Consider the following 15267-nt stretch of genomic DNA (forward strand, 5'->3'; position numbering starts at 1 on the left):
CATGGTGCTAGAGAAGTAGCTGAGAACAGTCAGGCATGGTGCTAGAGAAGTAGCTGAGAACAGTCAGGCATGGTGCTAGAGAAGTAGCTGAGAACTTTACATTCTGATCTGCAGGCAGCAGAGAGACAGGGACACTGGGCCTGGCATGGGATATTGAAACCGCAAAGTCCAAAGCTGGATGTAGTGTTGCAGGCCCTTAATCCCAGCACTTGGGAGGCAGAAACAGGCAGATCTCTGTAAGGTTGAGGCCAGCTTTGTCTACACACTGAGTTCTAGAACAGCCAGAGCTCTATAGTGAGACCCTGTCTTGGAAAAAAACCCCAAAACCCAAAAACAAAGAACAAACAAACAAATGAAGGAACAAAAGAAAGAAAAGAAAGAAACCTCTAATGAATGAACAGATGAAAGAAAAGAAAAGAAAAGAAGAGAAAAGAAAAGAAAAGAAAAGAAAAGAAAAGAAAAGAACCTCAAAGTCCACCTCCAGTAACACACCTACTCCAGAAAGGGCTCCTCCTACTGCTCCCGAGTAGTTCACCAGCCGGTGCTTACATGCAAGTATATGTTCTCATTCAACCACCACACTGGGGATATGCATTTGTTAATGGAGTTCCAGCACTGTTATGAAACTGGAAACTTCCTTGCAGTCTTTCTCATGCCCGCAGGTTCTTTTTATTTTTTTAAATTGTACATGGTTACCAAAAGCCACTTTCATGCAAGTCTATTAATATTCTTTGAGCACATTCTCTCTATCCTCTGCTGCAATTTTCTTTTCGAAATTTCCTCACTCCCCTCTGTCCCTCCAGACAATCTTGTTTCTATGTATGTTTCTATGTTCAGGAGCTACAAGGAAAAGAAAACATGCAACATTGTCTCTCTTAGACTGACTTAGTTCATTTAATACGGGTATCTCCAGATGCAAAAGAAACAAAACAAGTCTTCTAGTGTTGCCCAGGCTGGCCTTTAACTCTTGGCCTCCAGAGATCCTTTTTCCCCAGTCCCCTGAGTACGTGATACTGTAATCACGCTCACGTGATACTGTAATCACGCTCACAGCACCCATTGTCTGTGGATTGTTTGGGGTGCCGTTCTAGCCACTGACCCAGTTAGTCAAATAGAATGGATTCATATTAATACTAAATTGTTTTTTTTTTTTTTTCCAGACAGGGTCTCACTGTGTAGCCTTGGCTGTCCTGGAAGTCTTTCTGAAGACCAGGCTGGCCTTGAACTTAGAGAGATCTGCCTGCCTCTGCCTCCTGAGTACTGAGATCAAAGGTGTATACCAGCACCGCCAAGGCAATACTAAATTTTTGTAGAATAAGTAGCATGAATTTTTTAGTTCCATAATTATGAAATGTTCTGGTGATTTGGATACTAACTAAAGGTAGTGTGTCAGTTTTATGTCAGTGTGACCAGATAATGTCACCAGATAATGTGACCAGCTGAGCAGAACAAAACAAGGGTGGAAAGATGACTCTGGCTCACAGTCAGTTTCCGAGGCTTTGATCTATCATGTCAGGTATGGTGAACAAAAAGTGGTTCCATTGTGCTGCTAAGGAAACGGGGAAAAAGTGGTTCCATTCTGCTGCTAAGGAAATGGGGGGTGGGGGGGGCTATACTCGCTTGCTTCTTTCTCCCCCCACCCCCGCCTCTGTTTTTTTTTTCCCAGACATAATTTCTCTGTGTAGCCCTGGCTGTCCTGGAACTCACTCCATAGACCAGGCTGGCCAGAGATGCAGAGATCCACCTGCCTCTGCCTCCCAAGTGCTGGAATTAAAGGTGTGCGCCACCACTGCCTGGCTTCATTTTCTCCTTTTATTCCATTTGTACTCCCAGTGTAAGAATCGGTGCTGCCTATTCCAGTGTAGGTCTTAATACACTTCATTAATGTTCTCTAAAAACACACTCAGACACAACCAGAGTGTGTCTTACTAACCCTGACCACTACAGGTCTATCCTTTATCAACTTGCTAGGCAAACACATCTCCTTAAACTGTAATATTCCACTTTTGACTCCCAAAAGTCTTATGTTGATAGTATAATGCAAATCTATCTCTAAGAGGTCTGGTAGTTTTTTTTTTTTTTTTTTTTTTTTTTTTTGGTTTTTTCGAGACAGGGTTTCTCTGTGTAGCCCTGGCTGTCCTGGAGCTCACTTTGTAGACCANTTTTTTTTTTTTTTTTTTTGGTTTTTTCGAGACAGGGTTTCTCTGTGTAGCCCTGGCTGTCCTGGAGCTCACTTTGTAGACCAGGCTGGCCTCGAACTCATTGTAATCCTCCTGCCTCAGTCTTGCCAGTGCTGGGAATACCTATATGAGACAGCACATTTGGTTCCTGGAGTCTCCATTGAATCTTGGCCTTACCTTTACAGAGTTAAGCATCACTCTCTGCACGGCCTTTCTTTGGGGATCCAGACCCTACTACACATTGCCTGGCCTTCCAGACTTTTCTTTGAAACGAGAATGGAAGCCTCAGTAATTTTATGCCTTAGAGTTTCTATAGCTATGATAGAACACTGTGACCAAACGCAATATGGGGAGGAAAGGTTTTATTTTGTTTACACTTCTGCCTTATAGTTCATCACTGGACACAGGGCAAGAACCTGGTAGGCGGCAGGAGCTGCTGATATAGAGGTTATGCAGTGGTGCTGCTTCTGGCTTGCTCGGCCTGTTTTGTTTTGTTTTGTTTTGTTTTTAATAGCATTCAGACTACCAGCCCTGAGCATCATATGGGCAGTGCCCAGTCTGCCACCAGCTTGGTCAGTAGCTGGTACCCCTTGGACCATGGGTGCAGTGTTCTCTGAGTGCTTAGATGGCTGAATGTGAGGAGACACTTTCCTAAGAGCCTGAGCATGAGTCGGATTCACTAGAGCTGTCTTTCAAAAGACATAAAAGCTTTCTGCCTCAACTAAAGTGGGAGCGGTAGGTTCCTATTGTCCTGATGCCAAATACTTGGCTTCTTTCTAAGCACCTCTGCCTTTTCAGCAGCCACGCTTCCCCAGGCCCCCACTTTCCATGGGGTGCTTTGCTGAGCAAGTGGAAAGCTTTCAGGCCTTTCTTCTGCCGTGTGTCTGCTCATACTCATGCTGTGAGCTTCTCTAGATGCAGCCACTAATATCCATGCTTCAGCCTGAATGCCAGCATGCAGTGAGTTTCCTGTGCTAGGTAATTATCTAATTCATCACTTTTTTGAGATCATGGTTTTGCCCTCTTCAGGTTCCTTTCTGATCCTACTTATCCAACTTAATGGTTTTGTTTTTTTCTGTCTCTTTTCAAAGAAACAAAGAAGAAACAAAAACAAACAAACAAAATCAAGAAATACAACTCCTTCTACAAAACAAAGATAAAAAATAATCAAGCAAAAGAACAATAAGACAAAAAAATATTCAAAGCAAAATGAAGCAATAAGTCCACAGGGAAGAGCTAGGGAGGCTGGGATCTGCACCGAGAGGCAGAGTCCCCAGTGAGTGGAGATGGCAGGAGGAGGGAGATCTTGTAGGTAGGCTGCTACAGGACTAAGACTAACCCCCCCACACACACCACACCCCTGAAAGATCAGCAGTGGGGACAGACAGGAAGGAGAGTGAAAATTGCCTTTCATTGTACCAGCCCAGCATGTCACTGGGAATCCCTGGTAAAAAGAGTTTTTGAGGACTGCTGGCTGACATAAAGGAGTGGAGATAGGCCAGAAGGGAAAGCTGGATCTGAACCAAGAGGCAGAGTCCTCAGGAAATGAGTTGGGTGGAGGGGCCTCTGGTGAGAGGCTGTGGTAGTATAAAGAGGAAGTCTGGAGAGACAGGAATGAAAGGGCTTGGGAGACCCCGGGCCTGCACCAGAAGCTAGTTGTTCACCTTTAACTTAAGCCTTCAAGGAGCTAGAGGGATTGCTCAGTGGTTAGGAATTCTGGCTCCTTATCCAGAGGTCCCAGATTAAACTCACAGCACCTACCTGGTGGCTCACAGCCATTTATAATTCTAGTTCCAGGGCATCCAATCCCCAGGCACACATTCAGGCAAAACACCCATGCATATTAAAAACAAACAAACAAATAAACAAATAAATAAACCCAGCCTCCACACAGTCTCTCTTCACTGACAGAATATAGACGAATTTTCCCCCCACAATGTAATACAAGTGGCCTCTAATCCAGTTCCTAATATAGATGTTGCTCCTATATAAAACTGCTCTTTCTTTCCCACACCCCTGTCAGTATTCTGTTCTTCTGAGATCCCAGCAGAATTACATAGAAATCTCAACTTATAGCATCCTAAAGTCTTTCTAATGTGTTTCTCCAAGCTGTTCCAAATACCTCCAACAATCACACGAGCTCTGGAGGCTTAAGAACCTCATTGTGGCTGGGTGTGGTGGCACACACTTTTAATCCCAGCATGTGGACGGCAGTTAGATCTCTGAGTATGAGGCCAGCCTGGTCTACTTAGTGAATGTCAGGCTAGCCAAGGCCTCACTGTGATACCCTGTCTTAAAACCAAAACAATGGGGCTGGAGAGATAGCTCAGTGGTTAAGAGCACTGACTGCTCATCTAAAGGTCATGAGTTCAATTCCCAGCAACCATATGGTGGCTCACAACCATCTGTAATGAGGTCTGAAGCCCTCTTCTGGGGTGTCTGAAGATAGCTACAGTGTACTTACATATGATAAATAAATCTTTAAAAAAAAAAAAAAAAAAAAAAAACCAAAACAAAATAACAATAAAACCCTACACTGTGAATCTGGATATGGTGGGGCATGCCTTTAATTCAGCACAGGGAGGCAGAGAGAGAACTTTCTGTAAGGCCACCTTGGTCTACATAGTCCCTTCAGGCCTGCCAGGGCTACATAAACTGTCTTTAAACAAACAAACAAACAAAAAACAAACCTCAAAGTACAAAGAACCCTATTGTTTAGTCTTGACAGTGCCTACTCCCCCCCCCCAGTCATTTTAATTTAAATGAGTATTTTGCTTATATGTGTATGTCTGTATGTGTGCATGTTGGATGACTGTGGTGACCAGAAGACGGCATCTGATCCCCTAGAACTGGAGAATGGGTGTAGGAATTAAACCCAGATCCTCTGAAGAGAATCCAGTGCTTATAACAGCAGACCACAGTTCCAGCCCCCACTCGTGTGTTGGTTTTACATTTCTGTGACAAAATACCCATATAAACAACTTAAGAGAAGATTATTTTGTTTCATAGGCTGAGTAGTCTTACTCTTTCATAGTGGGGAGACCATGGCAGAGCAGAACAGCTCACGTCATGGGAACCAGGAAGGATAGAAAAGAATGAGGGGAAGGAGGGAAGGAGAGAAAAAGACAAAGAAACAGATAGAAAGCTCTTAGCTAGCCTCTTTTTTTTTTTTTTCTGTTATTCTTTTTTCAGGCCCTCAGCGTATTAGATGGTATCAACAATACATCCAAGGCAGATCTTTCCACCATGATCAATCATCTCTTGGATGCCTTCAGATCACCCGGAGGTGCTTTATAGCTTCCTAGGTGCTTCCTAGTCCCATCAAGATGACAGCCACAATAATGGCTCTTCATTTCTTTTTTTTTCTTTTTGGTCTGACATTTTCGTTAGTGTGATAACATTGTCAGCTACTTGCCAGGATCTAGAATCACATGGGAAATGGTCATGTCTGCAGGAGACTATTCTGATTGCAGTGACTGAGGTGGGAAGACTTGCCCACTGTGGGCGGCGCCATTCTGTGGGCAGACCTTAGACTGTGTGAGGGAGAGTGAGAGGAGACGGTGGGATGAGTACAGGTGGCTTTTGACTGCTTGCCCCAGTCCCTTCTGAAGGGCCTGGAACTGAGAGCTAAACCAGCCCTTCCTTACTCTTGCATTTTATCACAGAATCAGGAAAAGAAATTAAGATGCAAGATTAACTCTATAAAAGAAAATTAAATACTTTTTCTTTTATTTTCAGGTAAACCAGCCAAAACTATTCCCTGAATGAAAACACCTTTTTTTTTTTTTTAAAGTTGCATATATACAAAAGAAAAAACCCAAATGCTTTTTATTTTGCCTGAATGCAAGATTTAAACAAGGTATTGCAATAGAAGGTAAGGTAATCTTTTCAATTAAATTATAGTTTATTGTACACGTTACTCAAATATATTTTATAGATAGACATTTGTAGGTCAGATGATAGGATCTCACTATGTAACCAAAACTGGTTTGTTGTTTTTGGTCTTAAGACAGGGTTTCACTGTGTTGCCTGTTGTGGAACTAGCTCTTTAAATCAGATGGGCCTTGAACTCACCGAGCTATATCTGCCTCTTGTCTCCCAAGTGCTGGGATTAAAGGTGTACACCACCCCAACCCCACCCCCAACCCCACCCCCAGCTGCTAAAACTGTTCTTAAATTTAAGATTCTCCTGCCTCTGTGTCCTGAATGCTGAGATTACAGCTGAACATCACAACACCTGGTTAATGTAATTTCTTGCCAGCATTTTGTTGTATTAGACATTAAGATAAAACCCAAAGGGTGAGAGAGAAGAGAGGACACTGAGCATTATGGCGGCTCTGTTCTGCTCTGTACTGAAGAACAAAGCATGCTCTGGGCATTGCTTCCTTTTCTGTCACTGTGATAAAAAAGTTCCACTTTTCAAAAACAAAGACCCAGGTCCACAGATTTAAGGAGCATGTTTTATCCCAACTGATAGGAACTGAAAAGGAAAAGGGCTGGCAGCATGGTTTGATTGGTAATAGTTCTTACTCCAGGAGCCGGATGACCTCAGTTGGATCCCTGGAATCCAAGTTGGAGGGAGAGAATTGACCCCCAAAAGTTGGTTTTTGGTCTCTAGATATGTGCCATGGCATATATACGCCTGTACTGACAAACATTACACATGCACAATAATGATAAAGCTTATTTGTTTATTCTTTAAATTGAGGCAAACTCTGTCTATGTAGCCCTGGCAGTCCTGGAACTCACTATAGACCATGCTGGCCTTGAATTCACAGTTACCTGCCTCTGCATGGGCCACCACTATACTTGTAATTGATAAATTGTAAAAAGTTAAAATACAAAAAAGTAAGAGCAGATTTGTGGCTGGGTCGATGATCAGTTGCAGTTTAGATTCTAATTCTCTCTTGGCAACAGTCTCTACCACAGAGTGTTCTGTTGGACTCTTTCATGGAACTGTAGCATCATATGGGCGACACTTGTGTTTGAATCCTATCCTCTGTCTTCCGATTCTGTCACCCTGGGAAATAAAGAAGCAGAACTTGAGGCTCCTTTCATTCATTCACTGCTGGGTAAGCATGTAGGAGGTTTGGCCGTATCTTGTTCTTTACAGTCTGGAAGGAATCTCAAGGACAGTAGTCAGAGCGGGAAGACCATCCTGCTGTGTGGATGTACTAAGTCCAAAGCTGCCTTATGGACAAGGATGCTCTCAGTAGTAACCAGCCAGTCATCAATGGATAGTTAAGCATCTCTATGGAAGACAGGGTGTAGAGACCAGGCATAGTGTTTGACACCTGTAATCCCAGGATTTGAAAATCTGAGGTAAGATTATCACCATAAACTGGGCGTGGTGGCTCACGCCTTTAATCCCAGCACTCGGGAGGCAGAGGCAGGAGGATTTCTGAGTTCGAGGCCAGCCTGGTCTACAAAGTGAGTTCCAGGACAGCCAGGGCTATACAGAGAAACCCTGTCTCAAAAACACCAACAAAAAAAAAAAAAAAGAAAAAAGAAAAAAGATGATCACCATAAGTTTAAGACCAGCTTGTATACTTAGACTCTTACTTCTATTAAAACAAAACAAAACAAAACAATAAAGTTTGAAAAAGAAATATTCAACAATTGGGCCTACAAGATGGCTTATCAACTAAAGGCACTGGTGAATTTAAACAGATTAAACATATTTAAGACAATTAGTGAATTTAATAAGTATTTGAAAAATTATTCAGAAGTTGAACTGAGAGATGGGAAATAGAAGCTGAGATTCAGTAACACCAGAGGCTACAATACAAGGGTGGCACGTGGACAGTGGGATCCCACTGTGAAAATGAGAAGATGGAGCATTATCAATCTTACACTTTCCAAAACCTTGTAAGACTGAAGTCCATATAGACTTAAGAAGTGTGCTGCACACTTATCCTCTTAGTTAACAGTATTAATCACCACACCGTCCTCCCACTTCTAGGTTTTAAAAAAGTTTTATTTATTTTCTGTATATGAGTGTTTTACCTGCATATATGTCTGTACTATTCGTATTCCTGGTGCCTTCAGATGTCAGAAGAGGACAAGGATATAAGATGCCCCAGAGCTAGAGTTACAGACTGTTGTGAGCCACCATGTGGGTGCTAGAACTCAAACCCAGGTCCTCTGCGAGAACAGCTCGTGCTCTCTTAACCCCTGAGCCGTCTCCTCAGCTTCTGTCTCTAGAACCGTGTCCTTGTTGCTCGTTCTTTGAGGTAGGGTCTTTCTAAGCAGCTCTGGCTCTTCTGGAACTTGCTTGCTATATAGACCAGGTGAACCTTGAACTCACAGAGAGCCACCTGCCTCTGCCTTCCAAATGCTGTGATTAAGGTTATGCCACTTCTAAAATTTTATCATCTAAAATGTTATACTGGAGCTAGGCATGGTAGTGTACTCTTAACCTTTCAAGAGGCTGAAGTGGGAGGATTGTTTGAGCCCAAGAGGTTTAAGATCAGTCTGGGCACCATAGTGAGGCTATATCTCAAACAAATAAAACAAGCAACACAAAACCCACCAAGTTGTTAATTGGATCATAGAATGCAACCTTTTGGAAATGATCTACTTTGCCCAGTAATAATTTTCTAGACACTTAGTTTTTTTTCCACTCACCAGTATTTCCTTTGTGGAGCTGGGAATATAACTCAGTTGGCAGAGTGCTTGCCTGATGTGAATGAAAGCCCTGGACTTGAGCCCCATTCAGCAGCAGGAGGCAGAGGTGGAAAGACTAGGAGGTCAAGGTGGCTCTCAGCTGCCTAGCAGGTTTGCAGGTATTCTGGCAAACAGGACACTCTGGCTCAAAAACAAAGTTTTCCCAATCATAAAACACTTAGTTCACTTACATGAACTTATTAACACATAGGTGCTTGGAGTTGTACATAAAAGTTTCATATGACATGAAACTAGTTATTTCCTTGTTAACTGTTTCTATAGCATATGCATGTTAGGCAAGAAAATAAGGAAAGATTCATGAATTTTTATATCTTCCTAGCATGGGGCCATGTTAGTCTAGCTTAGTATGTGTATTACCAAAGTGAGCATAGATAGGCCTTTTTGTTACCCCATTTTCCTTACTATGTTGGTACTACGTGTTGTGCTATAGCCTGCATTTTGAAGGCTGTCCAGGTAGATCCCAGCCTTCCTCACCCCCCTTTTTGGTTAGCATACAAGGACATTAACTTCATTATGTGAGTCTAACTTTGTTGTTTTGTGGGTTTGTTTTATTTGATACAGGGTCTCACTATGTGGCCCTGGCTGTCCTAGAACTCACTCTGTACACCAGGCTAGCGTCAAGCTCAGAGAGCTCTGCTTGTCTCTGTCTCCTGAGTCCTGAGATTAACAGTGTGCTCTGATGCTATCTGATGCTATTCTAGCTTTTGACTGTTACAAATTAAACTGCTGTCAACATTTATGTGAAGGATTTTGTGTGAATTTAAGTTTTTGTTTCCCTAGGATCAATGTCCAGGGCCAAGGCAGTTTTATTTGTATGGATTTCTGTTTACTGCTGCATTATAGAGGTTGCAGAATCCCTTAAGGTTTGTATGTTTATCATGCTTGGATCTTTTCTTTCTTACCTGTATAAAACAGTGCCTCTTATTTTTTTTTTTTTTTTTTTGCTGTAAAGTTATTTATCAAATATTAACAGTGAATCTCAGCTTTTGGTTTATATTTGCCCACTGTATGTTTCAGTTGTCCTATTTCTGCCTCTCTCAGTTTTTAAAGTATATATTGTTTGTTTGTTTGAAACAAGGTCTCTCTGTGTGTCCCTGGCTGTTGTAGAACTCACTCTGAGGTTCAGGCTGCTTGAACTCACATAGATCTGCCTTCCTCTGCCTCCCAAGTGCTGGGACCAAAAGTGTGTGCCATGACACCTGGCTAAAGTATATTGTTTATAGTAAACATTGTTGGAATTTTTATATCCAGTCCAAGAGACTTTTACTTTGGTAAGTTTATCGCGTGTGTGCTCACTGATGTTATTAGTGCTGGTTCCTGTCATTTTAGTTAATGTTTTCTACTTACTGATTCTTTAGTTTTGTTTTCATTTCTTCTTTCCTAGTTTTGTTGACAAGATTATGGGAGGTGTTTCATTTTGGCCTTTGCTTTTGTTTGTTTTATTGCTGTTTTCTTAGTTATGTATTCCCATTGTCATGGATATTAAGAGATTTAGTAATAGGTGTAATCCCAGTTGTGTGGCTTTTATCTGTTCTCTTTCCACTGTGACATAGCTATAACATAGCTATAACTGTATAACTATATAACATAACTATAACATGCCATAGCAACAGGAAGAGAACTGCCTATTTAGTAATTCTGGCCACATGAATGGCTATTTCCAAAGAATGAATGTTTAGTTGATAGAGTAATAAATTGCTATTGGGTGTGGTAGTTTGCATCTGAAATCCTAGACTTTTGTGGATGCTGAAGCAGAAGAATTTTGAGTTTGAGGCCAACTTTAGCTATACTGGATAAACCAATCTTAAAAAAAAAAAAGACCAAAACCAAACAAAATATAGATTACTTGAGTTAAACTTGGCGGGCCAGATGTTACTGTTGTGCTGTTTTTACGTCATGCAGATTGTGTTGTCTTGTCTCTTTCCCTTATCTCTATCTCTTCCTGAGACAAGCTCTCTGTATGTAGCCTTGTTTGGGCTAGAACTGGCCATGAGGATTAGGCTAGTATCAGACTAACAGAAACCTGCCTGCCTGTAGTCCTGGCTGTCCTAAAACTCACTGTACAGACCAGGCTGACCTTGAACTCAGAGATCTGCCTATCTCTGCCTCCCAAGTACTGGGATTAAAGGCATGCAGCACCATTGCCGAGCTCAGGCCCATAGTTAGTTTTATGTCACCTAAGCTAGAGGCATTTGGGAAGAGGGAGCCTCAATTCAGAAAATGCTTCCACCAGATTGGCCTGTAGGCCAATCATTTTTTTGATTGATGTGGGAGGGCCCAGCTCATTGTGGGCTGGTAGTCCTGGGTGCTATAAGAAAACAGGTTGAGCAAGCCATGAGGAGCAAGACACCACTAAAGTGTTCCAGCAAAGGCTTCATCTTCAGTTCCTGTCCTTGAGTTCTTGCCCTACCTTCCTTCAGTGATGGAGTATGATGTGGAAGTATAATCGAGATAAACCCTGTTCACTCTGGTTTGCATATGATCATGGTGTTTTGTCACAGCAATAGAAATCCTAACTAAGATGGATTTGTACCTGGCCATGGGGTATTGCAGTGACAGTCCTGACCATGTGTTTTTGGGAGATTTATGATAGCAATTAAACTTTGGGTTGTGTACTGGATGGTTTTGTTTATCAACTTGAAACAAGTTAGAGTCATCAGAGAGAAAGGAACCTCAACTGAGAAAATGCCTCTATGAGATCCAGTTGTAGGGGATTTTCTTAACTAGTAATCAATAGGGAAGGGCCCAGCTTATGGTGGGTGGTGTCCTGAGTTCTATAAAAAAGCAGGCTGAAGGCCGGGCGTGGTGGCTCACGCCTTTAATCCCAGCACTAGGGAGGCAGAGGCAGGCGGTTTTCTGAGTTCGAGGCCAGCTTGGTCTACAATGAAAGTGAGTTCCAGGACAGCCAGGGCTACAAGAAAGAAAAAAAAAAAGAAAGAAAGCAGGCTGAGCAAGCCATGGAAACAGGCCAGTAAGCAACATCCCCATGCAGTAAGCAACATCCCCATGCAGTAAGCATCCCCCCCCCCCCCATGGCCTCTGTGCTAGCTCCCTCCTCTAGGTTCTCCCTTCCTCCAGTGAGGACTATGATCTGGACCGGTAAGACAAGCCCTTTCCTCTCCAACTCACTTGTTGGTCATGGCGTTTTGTCACAGCAATAGGACCCTAAGACAGGCTGGAAAGGCTGTTGAGTGCTCAGTGCTCCGTGGGCTGTTCTCTAGGGACTCAAAAGGTAATGCTGAGAGGTCTGCTGGTGACGAGGCCTGGCTTGTGACGTTTCAGAGGGAAGCAGAGACTCAAGGCCACTTATGTGATATTTTGGATTAAGAATCTATGGTTCTGGTCAGCTGGGGCTGAAGAATTGGCCGTGATTAAGGAGAGACTTTGTTTTGGAATGAAACCTTTGTTTTGATATAAATCGATGCTGATTAGCTGGAGCTGAGAAATTAGTGGTGATTAAGAAGAGACCAGCTGGGCGTGGTGGTGCACGCCTTTAATCCCAACACTTTGGAGGCGGAGGCAGACGGATTTCTGAGTTCGAGGCCAGCCTGGTCTCGAACAAAGTGAGTTCCAGGACAGCCAGGGCTACAGAGAAACCCTGTCTTGAAAAAACCAAAAAAAAAAAAAAGAAGAGACCAGTATCTGGGCAGTGGTGGTACACACCTTTAGTCTCAGCACTTGGGAAGCAGAGGCAAGTGGATCTCTGTGAGTTCAAGTTCAGCCTGGTCTACAAAAGTTTCAGGATTTCAGCCAAGGCTACACAGAGAAACCCTGCCTCAAACAACCAAAGAGAGAAAAAGAAAGAAGAGACCGGTGGCATTGAGAATTGTAAGATGCTCTGTACAGAGCTCTGTACAGGGAGCTGAGCCTGCGCCTGGGCACATAAGAAAGCAAACTGAGTAAACCAGGGTAGAGTGAGCCAGTGAGCAGGGTTTCTCTGTGGCCTCTGCATCAGTTCCCACCCTGACTCCTAGTGGACTGTGACGTGGAAGTGTAATCTGAAAAAGACCCCTTCCTTCCAGAGTTACGTAGGGTCATGGTGCTTTACCACAGCACCAGGTAAACTGTGACCTCACTCAAGACCTGACTCTAATCCTAGCCTCTATGTTACCCCACATTCCCTCCATCGCATGTGTTAGTCTGTGCCATATCCCTGGCCCTGAGCAGCCTCTGCTCTCCTTGCCTCGCGTCTGTTTTACACTTTGTGAATTCCATATGAACAGAGCTATCGGCCTTCTTGCCCTGTCACTCCCTGTGCTGTGCTTGTTCTTCTCAGGGAGGAAGGGTCTGTTATATGGGGAGGTAACTCACCTGTTGACAGGCATTTGAGCTGCTCCCTCTGTGTAACTGCTGTGCATCAGGTGGCTGCCAACCTTCTCTTAGGTTTGTATAAACATAGAATTCAATTTTTCTTACATTGGCCCTGAGAGTAAAACTGGTTGATCACATGGTAAAAGTACGCCTAACTTTATAGCTTTTTATAACTTTTTAGCTTTTTATAACTTTTTAGCTGTCAGATTCTTTTCAAAGTGTCTGTGCCACAGTGTGCTCCCTTCCTGGAAGTGGATAGGAGTCAGTTGTTGAGTAGCCTCCTCAGCTCCTGGGCGGCTTTTTGATGGTAGCTGTAGTAGGTATGCAGTGGAGCTTCACTGCAGTCAATAGTGAACATGTCATGAACTTACCACTGGCGTGTCGTTTTGAGACAAGATCTTACTGTGTTGCCAAGGATGGCTTCAAATGCATGGTCATCCTGCCTTATCATCCCAAATTCTTGGATAAAAGGTGCAAATTGGCATCTGTAGCTTTCTGTCTTTTAAAATGAAGAATCTCCATTTTGTTTGTTTTTGGAGACAGGGTATCTCTGAGTAACAGTCTTGGCTGTCCTGGAACTCCATCTGTAGACCAGGCTGGCCTTGAACTCACAGAGATCTCTCTGTCTCTGACTCCCGAGTGCTTGAATCAAAGGCGTGCTTCACCACTGCTTGGCTATAAATAATGTTTAGTATGTTTATGAACTGCCAAGCTTTTTTTTTTTTTTTTTTAAGCACTTTGTCATATTATCTTTTGTTATTGATTTGAGATAGTCTCACCATGAGTGTCTGACTGCTCTCTCTGTCTCTCTGTCTCTCTGTCTCTCTGTCTCTCTGTCTCTCTCTCTCTCTCTCTGTCTCGCTCTAATGCTTGTTTTGATTTGCATGTGGCTGTCAGAGGACAACTTATGGGAATGGCCCTCTCCTTTTACCATATGAGGTCCAGAGATTAAACTCACATTATCTTATGTGGTGACAAGTGCCTTTAGTCACTCAGTCATCCTGCTCTGGCCTTTCCTTTGTAGTCTCCCTCCTGCCTCTGTAGTGCTGGGAAACAAACCTAAAAACCCTTTATACGGCTTTACCACTGTGCTGTACTCCCAGCCTCCAAACACTGTTCTCTAGAATTTAAAGTTGTAGACTTTTGATTAAACCTGTAATGTATATCATGTTAATTTGGGGTCTGGAGTGAAGGAAGTATTGAGCTTCAAGGTTTTTTATGTATATTTTGTTTTCTGGCATAATATGTTGAAAAAGACTTACATACTTTTCTTCATTTATTTGATTTTGTACATTTATTGACAGTCAACTGAATATATATTGGTGTCAGAGGTTGCTGTGTCAGGGCTTCACCGATAGCTCAGATTCACAAACAAACAAACAAACAAACACATTTAAGAACTGCAGCCAATTGGGCTGGAAAGATGGCTCAGCGGTTAAGAGCACTGAGACTGCTCTTCCAGAGGTCCTGAGTTCAACTCCCAGCAACCGTATGGTGGCTCACAACCATCTGTAATGGGATCCAATGCCCTCTTCTGGTGTGTCTGAGACAGCTACAGTGTACTCATATAAATAAAATAAGTAAAATTAAAAAAGAAAAGAAAAGAAAAAAGAACTGCAACCAGTCTTAGTTTTTTTTTTTTTTTTTCATTTAGGGTTTATTTTAGCACCAGGTGTGGTGGCACGCATCTTTATTCTCAGCATTTGGGAGGAAGAGGCAGGTGTCCCTCTGTGAGTTTGAGGTCACTCTAGTCTACATAATGAGTTCCAGGCCAGCTAGAGCCACACAGTGAAAATCTATCTCAAAGAATTACTATATATAATTGGATTTTTTTTGCCTGTATTCATATCTGTATACCATATGTGTGCAGTGGCCACACAGGTCAGAAAATGGCATTATATCCCCTGGAACTGGAATTACGGACTGTTGTGAGTGATAGTTTGGGTACTAGAAACCGATCCTCAGATCCTTTGGATCAAGAACCAGGACTCTTAACTACTGAGCTATCTCTTTAGCCACAGTCTTTTAGATTTTTTAAAGTAAAAATACTAAGCTGGGCGTGGTGGTGCACGCCTTTAATCCCAACACT

At 42.8% G+C, this 15267-nt stretch overlaps 1 protein-coding gene across 14 annotated transcripts in view; it reads left to right on the forward strand.

Moving 5' to 3' along the window:
• Ppp6r2 (protein phosphatase 6 regulatory subunit 2) overlaps window positions 1-15267 on the forward strand; it is a 71377-nt gene that overhangs the window by 21486 nt on the left and 34624 nt on the right. For 6 of the 14 annotated variants that reach the window (XM_029470004.1, XM_029470012.1, XM_029470010.1 and 3 more), the window contains 4 exons: window positions 5373-5485; window positions 5919-6054; window positions 7098-7252; window positions 9648-9730. The gene's annotated coding sequence lies outside the window, so the exon portion shown is untranslated. Of the gene's footprint in view, window positions 1-5372; window positions 5662-5918; window positions 6055-7097; window positions 7253-9647; window positions 9731-15267 lie in introns of all 14 variants that reach the window. The other 8 variants (XM_021182929.1, XM_029470013.1, XM_021182920.2 and 5 more) reach the window with 5 other exon arrangements.

Source organism: Mus caroli, chromosome 15 (assembly GCF_900094665.2).
Source record: "Mus caroli chromosome 15, CAROLI_EIJ_v1.1, whole genome shotgun sequence".
NCBI lineage: Eukaryota > Metazoa > Chordata > Mammalia > Rodentia > Muridae > Mus > Mus caroli.